Source organism: Setaria italica, chromosome I (assembly GCF_000263155.2).
Source record: "Setaria italica strain Yugu1 chromosome I, Setaria_italica_v2.0, whole genome shotgun sequence".
Classification (NCBI taxonomy): domain Eukaryota; kingdom Viridiplantae; phylum Streptophyta; class Magnoliopsida; order Poales; family Poaceae; genus Setaria; species Setaria italica.
In genome coordinates, this window is record NC_028450.1 from 34,080,131 (window position 1) to 34,089,126 (window position 8,996).

Sequence of the window (8,996 nt, forward strand, 5' to 3'; positions counted from 1 at the left end):
ACTTATTGGGTAACCACGCACCACGCCTGAACGAAAGGGCGCGCTCGAACGAAAGGGCGTCACATCCTCTAATTTACCCTAGAAGCAACTTATGCTCTAGCTTGCGGACCGATCGGACCCCGCCACGACTACAGTTACTAGCAGCTGAGCCTCGCGGGCCATGCCTGGGTTCTTAAGGTTGCAGCCTACGGTCAACGGGTAGGTTTGAAAGGAAAAGGGTGAAAATCAGAAATTGCTTAAGGGTGAATTAGAGGACGGGTGGGACAAGCTCCCCATCACAATCACAAATGAACTTAAAATTATTCACTTGGGGGCTCACAGTCCTGTGCAAATTTGTGTCACACACAAGGAAACTAACTACCCTTTTTCTACCGCTCCCCCTCGGCCGGGTCGGTTGGCGGCACAGCAGACACGGACGAGGGCTCCCCAGTCGTAGTCGGGTCGACGCTCGGGTCGGTCTCGGTCAGGATGATGCCCGGCTCCATCCCAGCCTGCACCACTGCATCAAGATTAGTGGCACCCTCCTGACTTGCGCGTGCAGCCATCCATGAGCGGCGAGCCTCCATGACCCAGGTCGTAGTCACATGCGCGGCGATCGTTCGCACGCCCGGGACCAAGCTCTGACCCAGCGCCCGGATCTCCTTGAAGCTCCTTCCATCGGTGTACCCTCTCCAGATCACCTCGAAGTCCAGGTCAGGGTAGTGGGTCACCACCGATGTCAGCACCCCCAACGCCCGTGAAACACACTGTTGGAGATAAGTGTCCGGACTGTGTTCGGGACCTCCGCAAGCTGGACGGCAGGCCTACTGATACTCGAGCCTGACCCGAGCACCTCAGTAACCACCACCTGTGCCACGTAGCAAAGTTGGTTGAGCTCATCCGTGAGGGTGGACCGCTCTTCCAGGGACCAAGCCAACGCATTCACGTTCCGAGTGACCGTCGCCTGGGTCATCCTCAACTCCCCCTCCAAGACTGCACAGGAGACCAAGTCAGTGGAAGGCAAAAAAAGGGTATGACCCCGCCTCAAACTCTTGAGATGGTGGGACTTACTGTCCATCACAGTGACGACAGTGACGCATCCCTCCTTCGACTGCTGCAGCTCTTGCCGCAGGAGGGCATTCCTCTCACCTAGCTCCTGACTGACGCTCTCAAGGATGGTCTTCCCCTCTTCCAGCTGGGCCACCCTCCCTTGTAGCCAAGCGGCCTCTTGCTCGGCATGTGCTCAACTCGCTCGCTCTGCCCCTAGGGCCTCCTGCTTGGTGGCAGTCGCCCGCTCGGCCACCTGGCGCTCCGCCTCCTGGCACTCTCGGGCCGATACCACGGCCTCCACTAGACGAGACTCCGTTGCGGCAAGCTCCTGCTCGGCAGCGGTCGCACGCTCCTCCATAGCGGCCACGTGTGCCGCCTGGTCCTGGGACTCGCGATGGGCAGTCTCCAGCTCACGAGCAAGGTCACCGACCTACCGCAATGCCACCTCGTCCCGTTCCACACGACCATGCTCCTCCTAGAGGAACCAGGACTTACAGGTCGATATCATCTCCAGGCTCAGTAAGATAAGGGCAGGCGCGCTAAGACAACCGGCTGAATAACAAATGACCAGGGAGGAAGTTTGGATTGCAGAAGGCTTACCTCTCCGATACACGGCAGGTCGACGGACATGGCCCGATGGGCAAGGCAAGCTTCCTCCAAGGCCACCTTCAACTTCGCCACGATGGAGGTGAGGCCCGAGCACATCGACAGTCCACCACTAGCAAGCAGGTCCTAGAGTTTCCGCTCCCTCATGTCGCAGAGCACGAACTAGACCTTCCCCGGCTCGCCCGGCTGAGGCCACACCAGGTCGTCAGCCGCCTCCGACCCACTTGAAGGTCCAGCTGCCGCGACATTGAGTGGCGCCAGGATCATCACCCGCTCTTGAGATGGCGGGACCCTTGAATCCACAGCCCTAGTGACCTCCTCTCCGACGGAAGGGAGGACCACCATCGGGATGTTGCGGCCTGCTAACAACAGCTCTTCCTCTATTCCAGTCGCCTCCAACACGCCACCCCCAGGCGGGCTCGGGAGGAGTGCCCAAGCATGGGCCTGGGCCAGCTCGAGGGGACATGTGAACCTCCGCTGCTTCATCGGCGGCCTCGACCCTAGCTTCTCCGCTCCCCTCCAAATCCAACCAGAAGGGCGAGCTGACGGTGTGCGCCCCTCCTCCGGGTGACACAGGGATCACGGGTTCCTCTCTCACCTCCTCCTCGATCAGTAGGGAAGGAAGTGCCACGATTACCGCCACCGCTGGATCCACCGTCACCGTAGGGGTCGCCGTCGTTGCGGCCGCCGGCGCAAGCGCAACCAGCGTGGGCGGAGGGGAGGGGGGCGAGCCCCATCAACATGGATTGGGCTGACTCCAGCACGCTCCTCCCATCGCTCGGCGTGACCCGATGTAGGTTGAGCATCCACTCCGTGTGTACAGGAGGCAGCGCGATGACCAGGGGAGCCGATGATGAATTACTGCAAAAGAAGACACGGAAACAGATTATTCACGCTGAAAAAAGCGTTCACACAGGCGAGAGAAGCTACAATCATGTACATGATCGGAGGAACTAGGAAGTCTATTGAACCAGAACTCCTGGGCCACCATCATACGACCGCATCCCTCTGGCCGACCGCCACGCACCGTCACGCTCGACACTGGCAGCACCTTCGAATGGCGTGGCGGCGACCGCACCCGCTTCGCCTCCCGCTCGCGGGCGGTGACCCCGTCTACTGCGCGCTTCCTTGACTCAGGGGGTACCAGAAGATCTCTCCGTACCACGCTCTCCGCCAGAGGGCGCAGTGGCGGGCTCGCGGCGCCTAGTCAAAATCACGACGACACTCCTACTCGTCTCGTCCCCCAAATAGTCCGAATCATCTCCCGACCCCGAGCGGTTGGAAGACTCGAGCTCCGCCCCTACAGCCGACGGGCTCTCGCCGCCGCGAACCTGCCGTCTGATTTCTCACTACCTCGCCTCCTACCTCTGGGCCTTCACGGCCTTCTTCTTTTTCCTCTCATCCGCTGCCATCCTGTGGGTAGCCTGATGGGCCGTGCCCTCCGGCCCCTTCGGGAGGCTCGGTCGTGACTTGTAACGCTCCAACCCCTGCGAGGTGAATGGCCCAAAATTGATCGGAAGGACTGGATGAAGAAGAAACATGGCGCAAGGGGAGAGACATACCAAGTCGAGCCGCCTTCCAGCTTGGAAGGGCTCCGGCATCCCAGTGAGGGTCATGTCACCACCCAACTGCAACACTTGATCGAGGTGCGCCTCGATCTTGTTCTTTGGCATATCCACTGATGACACGCGATCAGGATCCGACAAGCCGGAATACTTCCACATCAGTCGTGCCCTCTGCCCCAACGGAACGATCTGCCAATGGATGAAGGTGTCGAAGATCCGCATCCCATTGAGGCCCGCCTCCACATGTTGCCACAGCGTTGGCTCGAGTACCTCCATGTGTTTCTTCTGCTTCGAAGCGGGTCCCCACACCCAGCTCTCCTATCTTGTCGGCCTCCTTCCAGTGAACTTCGGGAACGACGCCTCTACCAGGTTCCGGATGTAGAACCACTCATCGTGTCGTCCCCGATTACAATCATTAGGGGTATACGGCGGGTAGGCGACCTTGGGCTTCCTCTGAAGCGCGAACCCTCTGACTGGGGCTGGCAGGCTCGCCTTCCCCGTTTCCTCGGACCAGGCTCACCCGGAGAAGAACTTCGCAAAAAAGTCCACGTGCGGCTCCATCCCGAGGAAGGCCTCGCACATGATGATGAAGCCAGCAATATGCAGCATCCCGTTGGGTTGAGGTCCTGCAACTCTAACCCCTAGCGATGGAGGAGCCCGCGTAGGAACCAATGCATGGGATAACCAAGCCCACGCTCGTGGAAAGTGAGGAAGAAGATGACATCATCTGGCTTGGGTCATGGGATGATGTCCCCCGCCTCTGGCACTCTCCAACCCACAACTGCCTTCGGCGGCAGCAACCCCTTTCTTGCGAAGTCCTCCAGCAGTTCCTCCCTCACGATGGATGGCCTCCAGTTTGACATCGCACAACAGGAGGCGTTGAACGGTTCTGTAAGACTTCTTTCGCTCTCACCCTTGACTCTCCTCTCTCTCAGAACTCACCACAGCACACAAGGAAGTTTTGGCGGAGGAATAGAAAAGGAAGCTGTTGGCGCTAGAAATCGGTCAACCGAATCCCCAGCGTTTGACACACGACCCGGGAGAATCAGCTTAACTCCTATTCGGGTGATTGCCCTGGTGCGGTTCGCGCAGCGTGCCAGCCAATCTGACCTGCTGATTGGCAAGGAAGAATACGTGTCAGATTCAGAAGTTGCGATCGGCTAAATTTCCGATCTCGAGAGAGCTTATCAGCGAATCGGCCGATTTGCCGTAATAAAGAAATCGGCTATGAAGCAACCGATTACTGTAGCAGCGTAGAAGGAAACTACTGGAGTAATCAGTACAACGCCACAATAACAGCACTAGGAACAGATCTAATCAGCTATATGTAAAATAAGTGAATTAAATAACAGAGTAATAAGGAAAGCCGAAACTGCCGATTCCTAGCTGGATAACTGGTGATAAAACTAGAAAAACAGGTAAAACCTATGATTCTTGTAAATATCGACAACTAGTGAATAAATCTAAACGAAACCATAGCGATGCGCCCGAAGTTAAAGCTTAGAATTTACTCGGTAAACGGAACTTACAAGATCGGCCGGAGGTCAAGTTGATGCAGCCCCGCCAACCCGTACGAACTCGTGAAAAAGAAGAAAGTATTTGGCGAAGTCGCCTGCTTGAAAGTAAGTACGAGGAAATAGTAACTTGTTGTATTGAGTAGTTGATATGATTACAGATCTACAAAGGTAGCTATTTATAGCCCCGTACAGACGACTCCTTATCTGACTAGAACTCTATCCGTAATTCAAATAAAAAAATGAATATTTACAAGTACGATTCGTACTAGGTTGGTTATTATACGCTTCATGGGCTGATCTCCCCTTCATCCTTCTATTCCTTTCCAAGCCCATACCGGCCCAATTATTCCAACCTCCTAATCGGCCGATTCCTCATCGGCAAAGGATAACCGATCGGGAACCTGGCGTGTCCGATCCGAACCCCAAGGGTTAAGCGAGGCAGAAGTCATCGGCCGATCCCGTACTGTAGCATCGACCGATCTTGGACTGTAGCGCCAACCAACCGATCTCGAACTGTAGCGCCATTCGGCCGATTGCCAACTGTACTTTCCCATTTCCTCTTCTCCTGGCACCGATTTCACTTGTGACGAAATCTGGCGTCAACACATGCCCCCCAGTTTCGGAGTAAAACATAATCTTTTACTTCGAAATTCTTTTCAACTTCCCCTCCGAAACAGCCGCAATGAAAATATCCTTCCGTTTCGCGGTCTTCCAGCTGATGATTGTAATCTTTTCGAAACGGGCGCCCACGACAACCACTACTCCCAAAAAACTCGAAACGCCGGTGCGGTAAAAATTCCATTTTTACCCCTCATTAGGCACCCTTTAAATAGCAGTTCACCCCGCACCTCCTTTTCGAGCTCACGTCCTTCTTCCTCAGCGCGCGTGCCTTCTTCTTCCCCAGCACTTTCCCTTAGCTCCGAAGCTTCCTAGCGCCATCCTCCTGTTGCTTCTGCTCCTTCCCTCCAATGGCGGCACCTTCAGGCAACTCTCCCGCGCGCAATGCTTCGGAAATGGTGCCTCCGGTGGAAGTGGCGACAGTGGTGGCTCCGTCGTCAGAAAAAGGAGCTTCATCGGAGATCCCAACTGCGATCCCCATAGCGGCCTCATCCTCCGCAGCTGCACCGGCGGTCACGCCGACCACAAGGAACTTCATCCCAGAGGTTATTACCGAATCCTTCCTCTATCGGCAATGCATTTACCTTAGATCTATTTCTTACTTTTGCACCCCCCTTTTCCATTTTAGGCGGTTAGACATCGCATCACCATCCATCTTACGGGAAATCCCGGCCTTATCTGTCTCGGACCCATGGGGAACCCAGATCCGATCGAGCTCATCAATTTAGAAACCCATAGAATCCCCTTCAAACAATCCACCATGGACCTGGACCACTGGTTGGGCACCTTTAGGTCTTGGCCGAATGAAACCCCTGGTTGGAGGGAGTGGTACCAACGGATAGCCAAACCGAAGAGGGTCCAATGGGACGAGCTCAAAATCGGCCAATGCATCAACCTGTCTTTGTCCCAGATGGAGCGAAATGAACCATTGGTGATAGCAGCCTCTTACTTTTGGTCTGATGCCCTCAATGCATTCTTGTTTGGGCATGGACCTATGACCCCCACACTGGCCGATGTGGTTCTGCTGACCGGCCTTGACATCTCCTCCCCGGACACACCTTTCCGCCTCTTAGCCGCAACGTCGCATCGGCTGGACACGAGAGGAATCGGCGGGTGGAAAGGATTTATCAGATGCAACAAAAGGGTCGAGTCTGTTGAGAACAGGGAGCACACGGCCTTCTTAATGATGTGGTTGGAAAAACATTTCTTTTGCGGAAGAGCAGCCGGCCCATCAACCAACACCCACGCTTTAGCCGAAGCACTATCGGTAGGAACCCCTGTTTCTCTTGGAAAACACCTGCTAGGGGCGGCCTACCACATGCTCCACCAAATCGGCACCAAACTTTCCAAGGGGAAGCCGATTGGAAATCCAGGTGGACCCTGGTGGTTCATCAATTTGTGGCTGAACCTGTATATGAGCAAGATCTCTCAGCAGAGGGTGGAACACATGACGTTCCCCAACGTTGAATCGGCAGAAGATCCCACTGCTCGACGCCGATGCACATCCTTCGGCGAAGCGGCATCAGCCTTCCCCGGTTGCCTGTACTCTGCTACGAAAGTGGCCGAGTACTTCCGATGCTTTTACAACGGTTTCAATGAAGATGCAACCGTCTGGTTTCCTTATCGGCGAGATGACCCAATCTTCGAGCTCCCAACTTGCTTTGATTCGACTACTGGCCGATTCGACGAGGAGCTCACGAATGAGTTAATCAAACCGGGAATCCTGCCAGCCAACTTCTTCTTAGGGAAAGACGCTCCTACATATGAGTTCTACAATCCCTCTGCTGTAGCACGTCAACTCGGCATGGGTCAGCTGCCGATTCAAGTGTACTTTGCTGGCCGAGCCAAGTTCAGAGATGGGCTTACAACAGGTCTGGACTACAATCGGCTGCGAGACCGGATCCCAGACTCCACCACCATTGACTTGACCAACTGGATAGTAGCTCCCTTCGCTGTCCAGCCTTTCAAGCTTTGGTGGGCCGAATGGAAACAATTCCTTTTCTGCAACTCCGCATCGGCATACTGCAATCTCCTGGACCCAACCAACATCGACCCGAATGCCGAGGTATTTTTCCTTCGCTGATTTTTATTCTTTTATCAATGCAGCCGAACACTAACATTTTGCTATTGCTTCAGTCCGAGAACCGTGTCCCCCCAACACACAGCCGGAGTGGTCGGCTAATAGAAGATCATCCATACACCACCTACCCTCTCATCGGCTATGATGCTCCGTCCATGGACGTAATTGTCTGGCCGATCGAAGCAAGCACAGAAGAAGGTCACCAAGAAGACCAGTCGCCGAGTCCGGGCCCGTATAGAATCGGCAGATCCTCCCACGCTCGCATCGGCAGAAACTTCGGCCGTACCACCTCCTCCAGCTGCCAGAGACATTGACACTCAAGTTGTCACGCAAGCTGGGGCAGCCGCTGCGTCACTACTGTTAGAGGCCGTGCAGGTAAACTTATGTTTAACCCTTGCGATTGTTGTTTCGATACTAATCCCTCTTTTCTTAGACTGTACAGATCACCCCTATGGACACACAACAATCGGCAGCAACCCAATCGGCCATCGACGCGCCCCCGCTTCCATCCGTTGAGGTATAACACAATTTCACCGATTCCCCTAGTAATTGAATAATATGCTTACTCAACCTTCTGACACAGGTCATCGGCACGCCAAGCGCTCCTCAACCACTGGTCCCCTCTCGGGAAGCTGGTCCAAGCACAGCGCCAATCATCGTGGAGTCTTCGTCTTCTGATGAACCCATGGCACCAGCCCCTGAGGCGAGGATGACGACTTCCCAAACGCAGCTTGAGGAGATCCGATTCAAAGAGGTAAGAAACCTTTCAACTTTATTTAGCCGATTTGCTATCACCATCAGCCGATTTATTTTTCTTCTTTACTATTTCCAGGAGCAGGATACCCCTGACAACAGCCTCTTCTCTTTTGCGGTCGCCCTCTCTGATGACGAAAAAGTCGCCTCCCGCCAGGTCACCCTGAGCTCCATCCCCGACGACGTCCGAGCCAAGCTTACCAGCATCCGATCCCTTCTTCAAGGAGACATCGGCCGATTGGTAGAGGATACCTCGCCGATTCGGCAACTCTTTGGTGATGTCAGCGGACGAGTGCCAGAAGAAGCGGAGGAAGCCTTGGCGCCGGCCGCATACATTGAGTCGATGAGGATCCCGGTCTTCAGAGCCCTTTGTCACATGGCCGATCGCGCTAAGTTGGCCAAGACTCGTGAAGAAGAGGATGCGTACAAACGTCAGGCTCAAGAGGTGCACCAACGTATTCATTTTCTGGAGGACTCCCGCCCGGGGATCGTCGGCGAGATAGACCGCCTCAAACGCCGAAGGGCAGAGCTCGCCAAGGAGATGGAGCAGGTGACCAAGGCAATCAGTGCCGAAGAGAAAAGGCTCCAAGAACTCCCTTCCGTCATTGCCGATTTAAAACAGGAGAGGCAGCATTTGGCCCATGAAGCCCTAAAACTCCACCGCAGTGCATCAGAAGTCCCCGGATCGGCGGATGATAACCAACGGATTTTGGACTCTGCCGATCAGATCCGGCGTCGGGCGATTGCGGCTATCGATGCCCTTCTGGGTAATCTGTAAAAGCACTGACTATTTTGTACGCACCTTTAATAACTGCTTTGACCGTCCTT